Genomic DNA, 21,151 nt, shown 5'->3' on the forward strand with positions numbered 1-21,151 from the left:
AAGGGCCATAAATCAGTCACATAGGGAGTTTATGGACAAGGGCCATAAATCAGTCACATAGGGAGTTTATGGACAAGGGCCATGAATCAGTCACATAGGAAGTTTATAGACAAGGGCCATAGATCAGTCACATAGGGAGTTTATGGACAAGGGCCATAAATCAGTCACATAGGGAGTTTATGGACAAGGGCCATAAATCAGTCACATAGGGAGTTTATGGACAAAGGCCATAAATCAGTCAGATAGGGAGTTTGTGGACAAGGGTCATAAATCAGTCACATAGGGAGTTTATGGACAAGGGCCATAAATCAGTCACATAGGGAGTTTATGGACAAGGGCCATAAATCAGTCACATAGGGAGTTTATGGACAAGGGCCATAAATCAGTCAGATAAGGAGTTTATGGACAAGGGCCATACATCAGTCAGATAGGGAGTTTATGGACAAGGGCCATAAATCAGTCACATAGGGACAAAGGCCATACATCAGTCAGATAGGGAGTTTATGGACAAGGGCCATAAATCAGTCACATAGGGAGTTTATGGACAAGGGCCATAAATCAGTCAGATAAGGAGTTTATGGACAAGGGCCATATATCAGTCAGATAAGGAGTTTATGGACAAGGGCCATACATCAGTCACATAGGGAGTTTATGGACAAGGGCCATAAATCAGTCACATAGGGAGTTTATGGACAAGGGCCATAAATCAGTCACATAGGGGGTACACATAACAAAATATTTTATCAGATAAGCTTTCATATCATATTACATCAGAATGTAAGTTCTAGAGTTAAGTATACACTTTTCTCAGTCAGAAGGATTAATAGACCTGCCAGTAAGTAATAAGCACTATAACATTTAAGAAAATAGAGGAAAAAAATATCTCCATTCCTCTCATACACCATCCCAGCATGAAAGACTATTGAGCTATAGACTGAACACCACATGGTGTCTTATTTAAATTAGGTTCATCAGCTTGAAAGCACTGTGGATTATGGGTTATTGAGCACAAACACACTGTAGATTTAGGGTTAATGAGAATCAAAGCACACTGGATTTAGGGTTAATGAGATTGAAAGCTCACTGGATTTAGGGTTAATGAGAATGAAAGCACACTGGGTTTAGGGTTAATGAGAATGAAAGCTCACTGGATTTAGGGTTAATGAGAATGAAAGCACACTGGATTTAGGGTTAATGAGAATGAAAGCTCACTGGATTTAGGGTTAATGAGAATGAAAGCTCACTGGATTTAGGGTTAATGAGAATGAAAGCACACTGGATTTAGGGTTAATGAGAATGAAAGCACACTGGATTTAGGGTTAATGAGATTGAAAGTACACTGGATTTAGGGTTAATGAGAATGAAAGCACACTGGATTTAGGGTTAATGAGATTGAAAGCACACTGGATTTAGGGTTAATGAGATTGAAAGCTCACTGGATTTAGGGTTAATGAGAATGAAAGCACACTGGATTTAGGGTTAATGAGAATGAAAGCATACTGGATTTAGGATTAATGAGAATGAAAGCTCACTGGATTTAGGGTTAATGAGATTGAAAGCTTACTGGATTTAGGGTTAATGAGAATGAAATCTCACTGGATTTAGGGTTAATGAGAATGAAAGCTCACTGGATTTAGGGTTAATGAGAATGAAAGCACACTGGATTTAGGGTTAATGAGAATGAAAGCTCACTGGATTTAGGGTTAATGAGATTGAAAGCACACTGGATTTAGGGTTAATGAGAATGAAAGCTCACTGGATTTAGGGTTAATGAGAATGAAAGCACACTGGATTTAGGGTTAATGAGAATGAAAGCTCACTGGATTTAGGGTTAATGAGAATGAAAGCACACTGGATTTAGAATTAATGAGAATGAATGCTCACTGGATTTAGGGTTAATGAGAATGAAAGCACACTGGATTTAGGGTTAATGAGAATGAAAGCACACTGGATTTAGGATTAATGAGAATGAAAGCACACTGGATTTAGGGTTAATGAGAATGAAAGCTCACTGGATTTAGGGTTAATGAGATTGAAAGCTCACTGGATTTAGGGTTAATGAGAATGAAAGCACACTGGATTTAGGATTAATGAGAATGAAAGCTCACTGGATTTAGGGTTAATGAGAATGAAAGCTCACTGGATTTAGGGTTAATGAGAATGAAAGCACACTGGATTTAGGGTTAATGAGAATGAAAGCTCACTGGATTTAGGGTTAATGAGAATGAAAGCTCACTGGATTTAGGGTTAATGAGATTGAAAGCACACTGGATTTAGGGTTAATGAGATTGAAAGTACACTGGATTTAGGGTTAATGAGATTGAAAGCACACTGGATTTAGGGTTAATGAGAATGAAAGCACACTGGATTTAGGGTTAATGAGAATGAAAGCACACTGGATTTAGGGTTAATGAGAATGAAAGCTCACTGGATTTAGGGTTAATGAGATTGAAAGCACACTGGATGTAGGGTTAATGAGATTGAAAGCTCACTGGATTTAGGGTTAATGAGAATGAAAGCTCACTGGATTTAGGGTTAATGAGTATCGAGATTTGAAAACATTTTGCATTTTTAGGAGATGACAGTTACAATGTTGACTTACTTACCTGCCAAATATAATGTGAGGAAAATCATACTAAAATTGATTGCTTGTTCTTATTTGTTGTCTCGGTAAAAAAATTGGGCTGCTTACATTCAGTTTAAATAGCATTTCAAGATTGTCCTGGCTAGTGAGGCTAACAAATTTGTCATCTCCTGAATTTATTTTCAAATCAAATTTATTTTCAAATTCTTTATAGAAAAAGTCTGAAGGTTATAGATTTTAAAGACAGGAAGAATACCCCAGAAATTAAATATTTGAAATTACCCGATAGATGCTTTAGGCGTTAAATTGTACTTTGAGCGTTCCTGGTTTCTTGCCAAATTGGGTCAGTTGGTAGAAATGCAATTTTACTTACCTACTCATTTGTTCACCCTCCACTTACTGAAAGTGAACCATGGTTTCATGATCTAATTTTATACCTTTGAGAAAAAATCCTTGTCAGCATTAATCAACAGCATGATGTTATACAAAAGTTAGATACACACTCTGTAGATAATTACTTCACTTTCTACATAATTCCTTCAGTAATATCTGTCTGATATACTTGTAACTTGCTGTAAATTTGGAGCTTATTGCTAACAACCCGGAAATGCACAAAGGTAGTTATTATTGAATCATGATTTTTAGTCTCCATTGCAAATCTTGGGAGAAATAGTAAGCATCTTAACGATTTTGATGTATTAGAGTTACTTCCAAACAAAATCAAATTCATACTGGTTACAACTTTCATAAAATCTAGAGTTTGTTTTTTTTTTAGCTATTTTGGTCACATACCACTAAAGAGATGGCTTTTTCTCCATCTTACGTCCATACATTATCACAAGTTTGTTATTGCCACTACTTTTAAGATTGCAATGAAACTTTACCCATTCACCTCGTCTTGTTTATCCTAATTGAAAATGGTACTGCCTGGATATCCAATATGGGAGCCACAGTGGCCATCTTGAAAATAGCTACTCCTCCTGAATGGATGGTCATATCAGCATGGGGTTTTCACTTAAAGATTTCCTATAATACAGTATCTGGCTGGACCTAAATGAAATTTAGGGTGTTGATCTGGTGTCCAAATATGACGACCACAGTAGCCATCATGGAAATTTTATCATTGCTACTTCTGTATTGATGATCATATCAGCATGGGATTTGCAATAAAAGGAAGAATAGGTCTTGCCTTCAATTCATGGATACTATTTTTGCCCAGTAGAGTGTCAGTCCCTTTGAGGGACTCTTGCTGCAGAGAGGTGTCAGAAATATATTTTGGATCATCAGGCAAAAAAATAGGGTCAGTTGGGAAAATTAAAACAAAATAATTTTCCATTTAGGCCATATTTGTACTTCGGCTCATAGTATATTCTCACTTATTTTGGCCAGTTACAAAAATCCATTTTAGAGGTGTAAACAATCCTTTTTTAAGACAAATGCCTTTTATTGAAACTTTTTGGCCTTATCCATTCTTTGGACAACCGACACTTGTTAGTATTTGTGATCACTCATGCATAACCTGAAAGATCTCTTCAGTTTTATCAACATATGGGAAAGTCTGGTGGATGTTAAAAAATTGAAGGGGAATAGGACCTGTACTAGTGGAACTATGTAACACATGCTCAGCACACTGTTAGGATCTTATGATGGCTTTAACACTTGCCGTGATGATAGAAAACAACTGAGGTAAAACTGGGTGGAAATAACCTTTCAGTACAGGAAGTTAAAGTTTTATAACTGACAATGAGCTGCATCTCTTCTCACTCCAGTACACATTCAGACAAGGTGAATGGTTCTCAGTTTTTGGAATTATTGGTGTAGTTTTATCTGTTGATCTGTTCATGAATTTGAAAATGAAAGATACATGTGCTTTTTCTTTACATAGTAAGGGAATACTAAGAAAAGTCTAGGTTGATAACTGTAGACTTTGTGACTTGCAGTTCTCTAGTGTAACAGCGGGATGTCATATGCTATAAAAGGAAGGAAGTCATTGAACAAAATGTTAACTACCATCATATACATATGTAAGTATAGTCTGTTTCACCTTTACTTACCATATGATTGAAAACACGGGGAAAAGGTACAGGACACTAAACAAAATTCAAGGATACCAAGTTAAATTACAAGTACATGGTGGGGCATGTACAATACTTAGATTTTGGATTTTAGTTTTAGAAGTTTTTTTGTTATTATCAGTTTTATGTGCATTTAATGCAGCTGGTTGTTTACTCCAAAGGAGTAGTCAGTACCACTGATTATCCAATCCAACCATGTGTATTCTGTTTGTGGATTGGAGCACTGGCTGGAGCCATTACTAGGATGTAATGCAGATCATGGCAGGTAATCTTGTGATGGCAGTCAATCACACCTGGTTATTCATCTGTTAAATATCATGGTTTGGGTTGGTTTTTGTAGGTTTAATGTCATTTTCTCAACACTGATACACTTTACATAAAGGCCGGTCAGGAGTAATATATGTGTGGTACTTTCACCAGGATACTTTACATAAAGGCCTGTCATGAGTACATGTGTGGTACTTTCACCAGACTGCTTGTGTTGCAAAATATTGATGTATATGGCTACAGCATTAACAAGACCTTTAAAACTTCAAAAAAAATTATATAGAAATTACATCCAAAAATAACTTTAAAACCAGGTTGCATCATTATTGTCGAGACATTAAAAATTTAGAGAAAATGAGATATTTTGGGCAGTTAGTGTAGAACAAACTGACCATAAAGATACATTTAATGGAAAGGTCACTTGTATAATGTAATCAGTTTGTTGATCTGCATTAATGTATACTGTCACGTTCAGTTTCTTGGTCAGGTTCCTAAGATTTTTTTTAATTCAAAGGTATTTATCATTTAACCATAACCTTTTCCAATAGAATAGCAGTTTGAGTTTGCTGTTTTGTGGCACACCACCACAGTATGTTATTTAGTGCCAAGGCAAATGGGATAAAGTGCATAGCCCAGGGATGATTATCAGTGTAGATGCAATTGTAGAATTTGTACCTGCACCCATCCAGTCACAGGTATGGCAAGGCAGTTTAACTGCATGAATAGGCTCTATATTTTATATGATGATTTTGCTTGCATGTAATGAATACAAATATTTAAAATATATTTTTAAAGACCATTTTGGGTCATGAAATATATTATTTTCCTAAATCTAGCACCCATAGTCTTAATATACATTATCTTGATAAACATTTGTCTTTCAATTCATGTCTATAGATGGAAGAATGGATAAGTCTGGATTTCCACTAAATAACAGGAAATATTATCCATATACATCTGTTTGTAAACGGTATTATTTTACATAGGATCTTTTTCCGGAATTAAAGCCGAGTCATAGGTCATACATGTACTCTCAACACTGACGTTGCATGAATCATTTACTTTTCAGACAGCACAAAAGAAACTTGTTTATTTATTTGACATTTGACCTACACCTACACATGTTTGGTGTCCCTTTCATCTCAACTACCTCAGGCCAATCCTGTGGTTTATACGGTGGCTTTTTGTGACATTCAGAAAGGATGGTGTGTACTGATCTGTGTGGACTATAATAGCATTGAAAGCTAAGTTTTAAAAGGAATGGAAAGGAAAAACTAGAAGTAAAAAGATAATTTGGAAGATCAAACCTTTTCAAAATAAATGAAAAGAAAAGGGACAGGGACAGGGGACAGACCATTCAGACATGTCAGTTGACAATTATCAGTGGCTTCTTCTCCAGTTACTTAGTGTACTACCTGAGACTGAAGCCATTCGTAAGTGAAATAAAATATGGAAAGTATATGTATTTAGTAATTTTGAGCAGGAATAACTCAAAAGCTGTATTTTTGTTTTAGCTTCAAATGTAAAGTATAAAATTTCATAATTACGTACGTATTCAAAAAGATTCTTTTACGTAAAAGGAAGGATATGTTAGTATGTGCCTCATCATTAGAGCACTAGAACATATATAAATCGTACCCTTGTTATCTTCTGTATTTAGCTCCCATTTTAAGCATTGCCAAGGAGAAATTTTGTTCCATCATTTGGTACATCAGCACTTAAAAGTTATATCATGATGAGGCAAGAAATGTGTATTGCCCAAGGACACACCATGGTAGCTGATCTGATGGTGGGATTTGAATCCACACCTTTCTGGTAATGACTCCATTGCCATAACCACTGATCCGCTATGGATCCTTTGTTGTATAAATACATTTTTGGTTCAGATGAATATGATTGTGTTAAATGGCAATTATATGAAAGGTTATCATGTGCTAGGGCGATTGGAGTAGAATCTGTCATGATTGCAGATTGATGTGGCAGTTTTAGTAATAGACCTGATCTTGTTCTTGACTTTGAATGTTCAGGAAATTAACTATTGAACCTCATCCTGGTCCTTTTTGTGTCTTAGGTTATTATTGACATTGTGTACATCAGAGTTATTTATTATATCTTAATATCTAAAGAGGAAGCATCTTTTGGTTTCATTCAGTTTTAATTTGAGAGGATTTATTTAAATTTTTTGTTAGAATTACAAAGTGTTCATTAATATTTTTGAACTATATCACTATCTTGGTACTACTATGAATTCATTTAGAGACATTATGGTTTATATCATTGTGATACATCAATACTGTTAGCATATCAACACTATTCCAGGCTGTTGGTACATCAGCACATTCAGAATTAGAATATTATAATTCATTTTGAACACCTCTGGAATTCATTCAGAATACTCTGTTCTTTTGGATGTATGATAGAACCTTTAGGACTGGTAGGGATTGAATTCACAGTACTGTAGTTCTTTTTTAAATTTTTGCATATATTCTCATGAAATAAATTATTTCTTGAATTTTACAAAACTTGTTGGTTTTTGCTCTTTTCTGTAATACATTTAAAACTGTTCATAATAGTAATTTACATATCTTATGCACATATATCTGCAGGCATCTGGTTTGATGCAAAATGCAAATGCAGATCATTTTGCAGAACATTTAATTTCATCCATCAATTGACAAAATTTTAGTGACAGGTTTGAAGAAATAAATATGTTACATGCATAACAGAATATTCCGAACTTTTAAATTATCCTTGATATACGAAGTAAATATGCTAAGTCATGTGTGGATAACTCAAATTGTTCAGGTCACACACATGTTCATACAAATACAGCTAATGTGGGTATGTGAGAAAGCTTGCCAGTAGCTTCTCGTGGGTTGGTGGTTCTTTCCAGGGTTTTCCCGGACTCTTCCTCCACCATTAATACTGGCCGCCATGCATAGCCTATCGTGTGCTGAAAAATGGCATTAAACCCTACAACAACCACAACAAATACAGCATTACACAAGCATCTGATCACTTACACAAAGTGATCATACAGTGAGTTGCCTTAAGTAAGTTGTGAATAGCCCAATTCAGACTTGAGTTATTAATAGCTCATACAGACTTTCAGTATTAACAAGCCATTGCTTTACAGAAAGTAAATGACCCATAGCCAGTTGAAGCTGATACAATTTAATTTATCAACTGTCATAGATCAGAACAGGTCTTTAAAAATCTCATTTGTTGCAGGATATATTCAGTGATCTGTCAGGAGCCATCCTTTTTAGGTATGCAAATATATACATTCATTACCACAAACAGAGTTTATATTAGCTACCTGTATCATTCATACATATAGCCAGTGAATATGTATACAGCACCTGATGTCCTTTGGCTGGCTATAAAATTCAGTTTAATTTTGTAACAGATTTAAACAGTGAGGATTTTATTTGGTTTTAAAATTTCAGATGTAGTTTTTCTAGAATTTCTCTAATAAGGTGTGTGTGTGTAATTTGGATTTTTAATGTAGCTTTAAAAAACTTAAATCATATCGCTACAATCTCTGCAGTATGGCAATTTATAGTGATGTCTAGCACTTGGGCATCATGCTGCAGTCTTGTAGCATGATGTTCTACCCAGTCACATTACCCTGACACCAGGCCGACCAGTCCTAACACTAACCTCTTAATGCTGAGCGCCTAGTGAGGCAGCTTTTAGTACCATTTTTGTTAATCTTTGGTATGACGTTGCTGGGGTTCAAACCCACAACCTCCCACATCTGAGGCAGATGCTCTAACCACTAGGCCACTGGAGTGGTCTCTAATAAGGTAGTATTTACATTTTTGCTTTGGATTTTTGTACATGTAGTTCACACTTTGAGATCTTCCATTCAGATCTTGATTACATTAGTGTTCATGCATTATCGACCAGAATTTATTATAATAAATACCCTTTTTGTCTTAATTAGTTTTATTTCAAAATGAGTGTGATTTTTGCATACTAGGTGATCTTGCATATGATTGGCTGATTCTCTAAGCACCTGTTGAGGAGTTTCATGCATAGTAATTAGGTGATCTTGCATTTGGTTGGCTGATTATATTACTACATGTACGTGATAATGAGTGAGATCAATGCATACTAATTAGGTGATCTTGTGTCTGATTGGCTGATTTTATTACCACTTGATAATGAGTTGAAGCTGTGCATACTTATTAGGTGATCTTGCTTCTGATTGGCTGAATTTCTTATGCTTCTAGAGGCCATATATCAGTTCTCATTTTGATTAAACTTGAAGTGTGTCATTAAGACATTGTTGAAGTAATGTTGCATCTGATTGGCTGATCTTGCAACCTATTTCTGATTCAGTTTTGATCGAGCTTGGAATTATGCATATACTTGTACTAATAAGAGCTTGTACATCGTTGATAATAAGCAAGACGTTTTCTAATGAACTGATCTTGCATTTGATAGCAGATTTTATTGCCATTTTGGAAACCATATTTCTAATCCTATTTTGCTGAAACTTGAATTGGAAATCATCTTTCTAATCCCATTTTGCTGAAACATGACATGAGTTTAATAGGAGTTTATGTCATCAAGATCTTCGGGTTTGATATTGAGTGAGATCCACACATATTTATCATGAATTCTTGAATCCGATGGGCTGAACATCTTACCAATCAAGAAGTCAGCTTTGAGATCAGATTTTAATCAAACTTGGAACATCTGCTTAAATCATCAAAATAGTTTACTTTCAACAATGAGCATGTTTTCTTGGTGATCTTTAATGTGACTAGCTGAGCTTATTAACACAGAAGATTTTCGGGAACTGTAGTAATTCAGTTGGTAGAGCATTGGGCTTTTAACCCATAAGTCATGGGTTCAATGCCCATTAAAACCAGCCTAGATTGGCTGCATTGTTGTGGCATGGGAAAGCACTTTGGTCCCATTTACTTGGCATGATGTAGCTAATAATGGGTTAAAAGGGCTATTAAACCAGCAGTGTGAGAGAAATCAGATTTTAATAAAAGTTGGAATATACATTTTGGATGATGCTTCAGACCTACTTGGGCCTCATGTTATTCATTTCATTTCTGTAATTTTTCCAAAAGAGATATGCCCCAATTCTAGCACTGATTATTGCTCGCAATAATGCAAGTAGTAAATTCCAAATCTTTTCTGCCATGTTCAACTTTAACACGTCATAGTTCAAACTATGTTAAGTATTATATGTACAGTTACTTTCCCTGTAATTCTGTTCATTCAGCTCTTAACATGGATTCACAAGATCTTTGCTACGGAAAAGAGTTCATGTAGCCATGGATTTAACCAGGAATATGTTCCCTACAAATTGCATCTCTTTCCGAACTCTCTAGGGTCACTTTGATGGAGAATACCTCCAGTGCACCATCCTTTTTGTTGCAAGAGGCCACTAGTGAAGATGATATTCTTGATGGCACAGTGGTGGAGAATACCCCCCAGTGTACCATCCTTTTTGTTGTAAGAGGCTACTAGTGAAGACAGGATTCTTGAAGGCACAGTGGTGGAAAATACCTCCCAGTTTACCATCCTTTTTGTTGTTAGAGGCCACTAGTGAAGACAGGATTACTGAAGGCACAGTGGTGGAGAATACCTCCCATTGCCCATTGTTTTTGTTGCAAGAGGCCACTAGTGAAGATGGTATTCTTGAAGGCACAGTGGTGGAGAATACCTCCCAGTGCACCATCCTTTTTGTTGTAAGAGGCCACTAGTGAAGACAGGATTCTTGATGGCACAGTGGTGGAGAATACCTCCCAGTGCACCATCCTTTTTGTTGCAAGAGGCCACTAGTGAAGACAGGATTCTTGATGGCACAGTGGTGGAGAATACCTCCCAGTGCACCATCCTTTTTGTTGTAAGAGGCCACAGGTGAAGACAGGATTCTTGATGGCACAGTGGTGGAGAATACCTCCCAGTGCACCATCCTTTTTGTTGCAAGAGGCCACTAGTGAAGACAGGATTCTTGAAGGCACAGTGGTGGAGAATACCTCCCAGTGCACCATCCTTTTTGTTGTAAGAGGCCACTAGTGAAGACAGGATTCTTGATGGCACAGTGGTGGAGAATACCTCCCAGTGCACCATCCTTTTTGTTGTAAGAGGCCACTAGTGAAGACAGGATTCTTGATGGCACAGTGGTGGAGAATACCTCCCAGTGCACCATCCTTTTTGTTGCAAGAGGCAACTAGTGAAGACAGAATTCTTGATGGCACAGTGGTGGAGAATACCTCCCAAGTGCACCATCCTTTTTGTTGCAAGAGGCCACTAGTGAAGACAGGATTCTTGAAGGCACAGTGGTGGAGAATACCTCCCAGTGCACCATCCTTTTTGTTGCAAGAGGCCACTAGTGAAGACAGGATTCTTGATGGCACAGTGGTGGAGAATACCCCCCAGTGCACCATCCTTTTTGTTGTAAGAGGCCATTAGTGAAGACAGGATTCTTGAAGGCACAGTGGTGGAGAATACCTCCCAGTGCACCATCCTTTTTGTTGCAAGAGGCCACTAGTGAAGACAGGATTCTTGATGGCACAGTGGTGGAGAATACCTCCCAGTGCACCATCCTTTTTGTTGTAAGAGGCCACTAGTGAAGACAGGATTCTTGATGGCACAGTGGTGGAGAATACCTCCCAGTGCACCATCCTTTTTGTTGTTAGAGGCCACCTAGTAAAGACAGGATTCTTGAAGGCACAGTGGTGGAGAATACCTCCCAGTGCACCATCCTTTTTGTTGTAAAAGGCCACTAATGAAGACAGGATTCTTGAAGGCACAGTGGTGGAGAGACCTGTCACTAAAAGATTTAAAATCAATCTGTCATATCATTCTAGATTGGCACCAAGGTGTGTTCTTGGACAAGGCTGTTTACTTTAATTACATTGCCATAAAGTAACCATTCTTGTGTTACCGTGGCATAAAAACCCAGATATGTGTGCAGCAGTAGCTTAATAACTGTGCATTTTACTGACTACATTTTAAAATATCAGCTGTCAAATTACTTGTTTATACCTTGCTTCAGGCTTTAACAAACACATTCCAAAATCTGGTTAATCTTTCAAAAGAAGATAATACTTTCTGTACATTATTGTAGCTCCTCCCCCCGCCCATTCCCAGTTTGTTCAGAATCATTTCAGCATATTTGGAAATTTAAAATTGAGTTTTTCCTGTTCTATTTTGTGATGTTGCATGTTTTAGATTGGTTCATGGTTATGTTATATAAAAATAAAATGAATTGTGCATGTATTAAATAGGGTTTGCTTCAAAAATGATTAAAAATTTATTGAGTTTTGCATGGATCTGCAGTTCAGTATATTGTTGTATGTAGTGTTTTCATTCTGTTTCAGATTTCACCTGAAAGAACTGGGTCAGGCAATTCTATCCTCACCACTAATAGCAGATGAAGAAATTGTGAGCTGATAATCAGACCTTTGTTCCTGGGGGAAAATAATACTCAAGAGAAACCAACATGCCTTAGCCAGCAGAGCATTATTGCTACAAAGATTCAGCAAAGGTCATTCACTTCCTGCCCCAGAGAAATTTGCAACCATATGTGAACTTAGAAGTGATAATTTCTCATTCAACCAAGGTGTTGCAAGTTGAATAATTTCCTATCTTTGCTGTGATAAATTCGTATGTAGTGTGCAGTGCTTACAAAACTTCCCCTTTTTTAATATCACATTTATACAATGGCTCTAGTGGTTGCCACTAACTTATTGCAAGGTTGTACATATATGAAGGGTCCATGACCCTATGGATAGTAATCTCTCTGGTTTCTGCAAGGAGGAGGAAGTCAGGTTAGTGTTTCAAAAGGTTTTGAGTATCGATGTCAGTCAACACTGCAGAATCAAATCTGTTGTGCATGATTTGATTACAAACTAAACAACATAATGGAGAGAAGTGATATTCTAGAAAATATTCATCCCTAAACAAAAAATTAAGAATACATGTACCGTGTGGAAGTAACCATTTAGATTTTTTGAAACATCACATGAAGAAATCTACTGCTTTATTGTTACAAAGGATTTAGTTCATTCTTTCACATACTGAGGAGTTTTATTGGACAAATTAGCTTTTGAAAAAAGAAAGGTTTTCTTGGAATAGGTATTGGTAATATTTGTGTGATACATTCTCAGTGTGCCTTCCGTTATGGAGTACTGTGTGTATCATGGTGATGTGGGATAAACTCTGTGATAATGGATAAATACAGATTGTGCAGATTGACTGAAAATATCAGGCAACTTTAAAGGGATTCCAGACGATTTGGATTTATTTACGGCAGCCTGTTACGTCAGCTGGAGTACATAAAGGTAAGGACTTGGTGTACTATTTAAAAAAACAAGACGGCATGAGTCTATTGCAGTAAGAACCCAAACACTTGAAAATTAAAGAATGCAGAACATCTAATTCTCACTTGACACCTCCAGATCATAGTTTAGTCTGGGATACTACCTGACAGAGTAATAATTATGGTGAGTAAGTTGGTTTATTGAGCTGTGCATCACAAGACCCACAGTAGTTGTTGGATTTGTATGCGCTGTGTTTGATTTGGATATCGAGAAGGAAACGAAAGCTTCTTCACAAATCACTGCCATGCATCATGTATGTTTACTTTGGTTTGTAATTTTAATGTTATAAAAATGAGCAAAGGTTTTAACTAATTTTACATTTACAATTGTAGGCACAAGTTTTATCTTGTGTGATCTGTTATCATGTCTGATATAGTTTGTTTTGTGACAGAAGGCATCCATCCAAAACTGCTTTACCAGTGGTTATGACAATTTGGCCATCAAGTAAAGTTTGCTGTATTTAAGGTACTAAAGAGAGAACTTTCCTGTTGTTTTTATGTGTGTTTGTGTGTGTAATCTCAACTATGCAATTATTTTAGTATTAATCACAGGTTCTGTAAACAAGATTCAAATAGGCATTTCACTGCCTGTTGAAAACATATCAATCACCCTAGCACTGCTTTTGAGGTAACTAGGGATTAACAATTGTGGACAGTAGGCGTTTAACCCCTTCATAACCAACCCCCCCACTAAACTGTATTCATTAGAAACAAGACATTTATGAGTATAAAATGTAGTTGTATGATTTCTTAAAAAAGTATCTTTGCATTTAATTTGCTTTACAATTCAGTAATAGTTATGCTACGTTTGGGGTTTGATGATATTTAAGAACATTACAAGCTATGAATATTGGTATTCTAAGATAAGGAAGAAGAGCTACTTTTAGAAGAAATACAACTAAATGTTAGTCATTTGTGCATGGCATTGTCATTGATAATGCAGTATACATGTATTCATAACTGTTATTTGGACTGCTTTTGTTATATTAGTGTACCTTCCAAGCATCTTGGAAAGAAACATTTTTAAAATTTATTTTAGACTTGTTTATGCCTTACAATATTGATAAGGCCACGCTGTAATCTTTTTTTGCTGATCAGTCTGTCACAGCTTGGTTACGTTTTCTGTTAGATCAGGTTTCAGGTACTATGATGGGGCATCCATGTTCCATGAAGACATGTCTAATTGGTCATACTTCTCTCTTCATATTAATAATTTATTTTAATAATTTATTTTAATAATTTATTTGAATGCCACATTAAATATCTGTGTACAAGTCAGAAAATACTATGGACAGGTCATAATTGATTCCTGTCCGTGTAGATATATACTCATAGCTACTCGTGTATTTTGTTCTTTGTAGATATAAATACAAGTTTGATGCAGCATCTAGGCCATCTAGGTCATCTAGGCCATCAGGCAGTGATGTATTCTTAAGACATATCAGACAAGATTTGTAATTCTTACATATTCTCCTCTTTTATGCTTTGAAAATATCTTTTATTTTACTGTGTGAATTCAGAACAAATTGGCATTTATAAAAATTTGATTCACAGCATCTGAAATCTAGATTTGTGGACGTGAAAGAAGACAAATAATTCCAATCTGGGTATATGAATCTGAAATATGGATGATTTAATACCTGTATCGGACACCAGATCAATCTTGCAGGATTTGATGGGTATGAGACAACATATTGAAACATCTATGTTTTTAAAATTAAAAACAACTGTCAATTTTTATTTACCTTTCACTGTATGGACTTAAGAGATGAAACATCCTAGTTCCATTACAGTTAGTGCATGATGATACTTGATCTAAACAAGGTATAGTCGTTATAATTGATGTGGCTTTTAGTGAGGGCAGGTCATTCCCAAATGAGCATTAGCTGGACAGTTGGACCAAATCTGAAATAGTAACGGGATATTTTTTCCTGCCCTGTTATCTCCAATTTGGGGAAGCACCTCCAAATCTTCTAGTTAAATTAAAAATGTTAATTGCTACTTTCAGTTTTGTATAATGAACATACTACAGTACAGCTGTGAGATAATACTGTATGCTCATGGATTTGAATTTAGACAGGTAAATACAAAAGCCCCTTCATGTTTGCTGCACCTGTTGTTAAGTGGAAAACTATCTACAGTGAACCCATTGACTTTAAACTGTAAGTAGAGTAAAATCTTTCAAGATAAAATTATGTTGGTATGTGACAAGATGTGATTATCATGCATGTGTCAACAGAGCTTTAGATTATTTTCCATGCCAATGGGCAATGTGACCCAGGAGCTTGAACACTCACAGAATGCCTGTCAGAATTATCGGTCTTTGTACTAAGTTCAGGTTTGAATACCAGAATATTTGCATGGAAAACCAGGAAAAATTGTAAATTTGAAAATTGTATTTTTAGTGACATGATATATGGTGTATATTAAATTAGTCATTTGAATTTATCAATAATTTGCTCACACTTAAACATTTATTTGCCATCAGTATTTTGACCAGTATTTATTTGCATCAGTGTTATATAAATAAAAAAAAAAAAAGCATTGATTTTTAGCTATATTGGTCAGAGACCAAAAGAGTTAATGGGATGAGCTGTTGTCCATCGTCTGTCCTACCTTTAGCACAAGTTTGTTATCTCTACTCCTCCTAAACTAGATGGAGGATTGCTTTCAAATTATACACATACATGCTGTAGTTGGTCTTAAATGAAAATGATGTTGCTCGGACATCCATTATGGACACCACAGCAACAACCTTAAAAATCTTGTTAATGCTTGATCCTCCTGAGTGAATGGTCATATCAGCATGGGAGTTTTTACTCCTGAGTGAATGGTCATATCAGCATGGGAGTTTTTACTCCTGAGTGAATGGTCATATCAGCAGGGGAGTTTTACTCCTGAGTCAATGGTCATATCAGCATGGGAGTTTTACTCCTGAGTCAATGGTCATATCAGCATGGGAGTTTTTACTCCTGAGTCAATGGTCATATCAGCATGGTTTACTCCTGAGTGAATGGTCATATCAGCATGAGAGTTTTACTCTGGAGTGAATGGTCATATCAGCATGAGAGTTTTACTCTGGAGTGAATGGTCATATCAGCATGGACACCACAGCAACAACCTTAAAAATCTTGTTAATGCTTGATCCTCCTGAGTGAATGGTCATATCAGCATGGGAGTTTTTACTCCTGAGTGAATGGTCATATCAGCATGGGAGTTTTTACTCCTGAGTGAATGGTCATATCAGCAGGGGAGTTTTACTCCTGAGTCAATGGTCATATCAGCATGGGCGTTTTACTCCTGAGTCAATGGTCATATCAGCATGGGAGTTTTTACTCCTGAGTCAATGGTCATATCAGCATGGTTTACTCCTGAGTGAATGGTCATATCAGCATGAGAGTTTTACTCTGGAGTGAATGGTCATATCAGCATGAGAGTTTTACTCTGGAGTGAATGGTCATATCAGCTTGGTTTACTCCTGAGTGAATGGTCATATCAGCATGAGAGTTTTACTCCGGACTGAATGGTCATATCAGCATGAGAGTTTTATTCCTGAGTGAATGGTCATATCAGCATGGGAGTTTTACTCAAGAGACTTCTTGTGATGTACATCTGGTCCTAAATGAAAATGAAACCCAGTGTGGCCACCATGGCAACCATCTTGAAAATCTTTTAGTTAACACCTGTAGTTAACAACGGAATGGAAAAGACATATCATAAAATTATTGTAATCTCCAAGTGGATGGCTGTGTCACTAATACACCTCCTGTGTTATCTAGTAGGTCATTAATGAAAATGGTGCCAGTTGTACATCCAGTATGGCTGCCATGTCGACTGTCCTAAAAAAAATCTTGTCACTATTTTCCTTGAATGGATGATCATTATGAAATGGGGTTTTCACGAAAAGACTTCTAATGATGTCTGCTTTGTCCTAAATGAAAATGATGCCACACTACCACAGCAGCTACTTTTAAAATCTTCTTACCACTGAAAAATATCAGAGATGTTTTCAACACTCGCCAGTTAAAAGGAAGAAATGGTCTTATCTTGAATTCCTGGGATTTCATTCTGCCCAGTAGAGCATTTGTCCCTTTGTTTTAAAATTATTATAAAATTATTAAAGCCAGAGACATCAATTAGAGATAGAGTTGTGCCACTCAAATGAAAGACTTCAATACAACAAATATTTTTAATCTTACTAGATTCTTAGTTGATTTTAATTTTAAAAAATATTGATTATTTCATTGATGTTTTTCACTGTTTTTAGCTTTCAATACCAAAATCTGTCACCATAGACAGGGCTATAAAAACACCCACTCATCTCCTTGCCAGGTAAAAATTGACTGGGACAAGTAATACTTTAGTTCTTGCCAGGTAAAAATTGACTGGGCTGTGTAATACTTTACTTCATGCCAGGTATGTGAGAAAGCTTGCCAGTAGCTTCTCATGGGTCAGTGGTTCTTTCCGGGGTTTTCCCGGGTTCTTCCTCCACCATTAATACTGGCCACCATGTATAACCTATTGTGTGCTGAAAAATGGCATTAAACCCTACAACAACAACAACAATAGAAGGTTACTGGGTATGTGTGCAAAAGCAATATCTGGAGTTACAAACCTTGCTTTGTATTATATTCTTATATTACGTGTTTAGGCTCAATTAAACAGTAACACAAGAAAGAGTGAAAACAACAAGCTTTGAAAAATTTAGGAAATAATTTATTTCCCTGGAAAAATACTGTAAAAATGAAAAATTTGAACTTAGTTTTAAGAATCAATTCCAAAAATAATCCAAGAATAATCCACAAATAAAATTATAGAAGTCCTAATATTGAAATGATCTGATGATTTCAAGTTCGAGTCCCAACGAAGAATCCAAGATGGAAGGCAGTGACGTATGCTGTATCCTGTTCAATGTTGTTGACTTCAGTTCCATGTAGAAACACAAATGACACTTCGGTGTTGGAAATCTGAATAAAATTTTTAAGAAATGTCTTTGTTCAAGAATTCTGTATGAGCACAAAAATATTTCCAGAGAATGAATTATTCTTTTAGAATCCAAATAATCTGAAGAAAAATTAACATATAACTTGAAAACTGGCTACAGCAGAAGGAAACGACTTGACATCAATCGTTTTTAAGCCAGACTGACTGAACTGCAAAATAGAGGATCACATGATCATGTTTACATATAAAAAAAATCACGTAGCCCCACCAATCATGTTACTCTGAGAAAAAAAGTTGTTTACTTAACTAAAACTATTTGCAAGCCTAGGGTCACATATTCAATACAGCCTCGATCTCACACTTATTATTCACACAATAAAAATAAATAAAAAAAGAACTTGTTGACATGACTGTTACTAAATTTGAATTAAAGTCGGGAACCAGGTCAGCCTTACAATATACGTATAATAGGGGCCATGTATTAGAACATAACATTTTCATGATTTGTCCTATTTTTGGATCAGGTACCTGTATCAGTTAAGAATGAGCACAAGTAATGAAATGGAGAAATATGTTGTGCTGAGTGAGGACTTGGATGAACAACTTATGTAACTCACTTGGCCAAGGTTGTGGAAAGGGGAGATAATTTAAAGCCTCTTTTTGAAATTCACAAATTTAGAAAGGAGTAGTTAATCTGATAATACCATGATAAGATGATATCAGCATTTGATAAACTGAAATTGCAATTGATGCTTAAAAATTATTTAGATATGATATCATAGACAGTCATGAAGTCACATTTGGCTATAAAATAGTCATTTTGTGCTGAAGTTGGAGCTGTTTTAAAAAGATTAAGGGGGTCCATATTTGTGCAGAAAATAAAGGTAAGCATGAATAACATTTTACCTAAAGATAATTTTGGTTGTTGCATGCAGACAATGTGAAAAGAAAAGTGTTGGCATTTACTGGTACTTAGCATGTCTAAAGCAGCAAGGTGTTAACTGCCTCGGAACAGACATTTCTTCTGTGATGAATGTTTAAAATTAGTTTGACATTAAACTAAGACATTACAAAATAAATGGCATTATAGATAAAGAATTTGTTAAGAATTTTTCCTGACATGTTTAAGGATTGCAACGTTTTTTTCTTCTTCCCCCAAATTAAAATAAATTTAGTGATTGTAAAACCATATTTATGTTATACCACACTGACTATATGTACACTTTAACACACACACACACATATATAGGTACACACAGATGCTGCCAGGCCGTGGGATTGCATGTTTCTTGCATCGATAATGGCTAGTCATGGCACACCATGTCGGTACACTTTATGGCACATAGGTTAAACCTGTGTTCTACAAAGGCTATAGAAGGGACAACATGCTGAAATGAAATCTTTCAAGATGCTTTGAAGGAATTTTTCAGGCATTTTAAGAAGTATTCCTCAGGGATGACTGAACTGAAACAAATCCAGAATGTAATTGACTCAAATTAAATATATTCTATGAAAGAAGTGGAATGATCATTCACAGTAGCTGCCATGTTTTTCACCGAAGTTGAATAATGATCTTATGGTGCTGTAAGTGTGATCAACAGTTGACTGAAGTGGAAGAAGGATGGATAGGGTGAACCATTTCTTCAGTATGCAACATCGCTGTGATTGCCTGCAATGGTTTCAAACATGCCAATATTTCTTAAGCATTAAGATAGTATTTTTATCTTGATTTGTTTTTTACACCTCTGTACAGTTTAGGGCAGCATATGCAGCCAGTTTTAGGTCCACAGATCTTTAAATCATGTCTGCTGCTGTGTTCCATCAAGTAGAGAATTGCTTGGATATGTTTGTGTTTTAGTAATTCTACGAGCTCAAATGTGCTTCTGACTAGTAATGCAGCAGATGCACTGTGTGAGAAAAAGGTCATGTTTCTTCTGATCCAACCAAGAAGTCTACTGCCAACATTGAATTTAAGGGCATTCTGGACAAGCTCAATACAATGTATGTGCATTGGCAGTCAGTATGTGGGCCATCATGATTCTGATGCTGCCAAGAAGTCTACTGCTAACATTGAATTTAAGGGCATTCTGGACAAGCTGAATACAATGTGTGTGTATGGTAGTCAGTATGTGGGCCACCATGATTCTGATGCTGCCAAGAAGTCTACTGCCAGCATTGAATTTAAGGGCATTCTGGACAAGCTCAATACAATGTATGTGCATTGGCAGTCAGTATGTTGGCCATCATGATTCTGATGCTGCCAAGAAGTCTACTGCCAACATTGAATTTAAGGGCATTCTGGACAAGCTCAATACAATGTATGTGCATTGGCAGTCAGTATGTGGGTCATCATGGTTCTGATGCTGACAAGAAGTCTACTGCCAACATTGAATTTAAGGGCATTCTGGACAAGCTCAATACAATGTGTGTGTATGGTAGTCAGTATGTTGGCCATCATGATTCTGATGCTGCCAAGAAGTCTACTGCCAACATTAAATTTAAGAGCATTCTGGACAAGCTCAATACAATGTATGTGCATTGGCAGTCAATATGTGGATCATCATGATTCTGATGCTGCCAAGAAGTCTACTGCCAACATTGAATTTAAGGGCATTCTGGACAAGCTCAATACAATGTATGTGCATTGGCAGTCAGTATGTGGGCCATCTGATGCCATTACATCTAGGTGTCAGTCGTTGTTAGCTACTGGCAGAAGATCAGATGGAATTTTCCATTCAAGAACAGCTGACAACAGAATTGCAGTAATATTTTCACCTGTGTGACTCTAAGGTAAATCACATTTTTGTAACCTGCAACTCTAAGTTTCCAATCAAGAGAAATAATCAGGTGGTTATTGAAAAGTAGGACTTTATAGCTCTTGAAGTCCGTCTCTCTGTTGTTTATTCAACTTTAGATGCTCAGGGC

General features: G+C 36.3%; 1 protein-coding gene across 2 annotated transcripts in view; it reads left to right on the forward strand.

Annotated features, from left to right (window-relative positions):
• Positions 1-21,151, forward strand: part of LOC149790714 (mitogen-activated protein kinase kinase kinase 3-like) — a 178,920-nt gene that overhangs the window by 48,616 nt on the left and 109,153 nt on the right. Inside the window, exons 1-2 of one of the 2 annotated variants that reach the window (XM_089972764.1) lie at positions 4,540-4,608; positions 12,282-13,244. The gene's annotated coding sequence lies outside the window, so the exon portion shown is untranslated. Of the gene's footprint in view, positions 1-4,539; positions 4,609-12,281; positions 13,245-21,151 lie in introns of those variants that run through there. The other variant, XM_089972763.1, reaches the window with a different exon arrangement.

The sequence above is a fragment of the Sinohyriopsis cumingii genome, chromosome 10 (assembly GCF_028554795.1).
Source record: "Sinohyriopsis cumingii isolate HCF-2022 chromosome 10, ASM2855479v2, whole genome shotgun sequence".
Classification (NCBI taxonomy): domain Eukaryota; kingdom Metazoa; phylum Mollusca; class Bivalvia; order Unionida; family Unionidae; genus Sinohyriopsis; species Sinohyriopsis cumingii.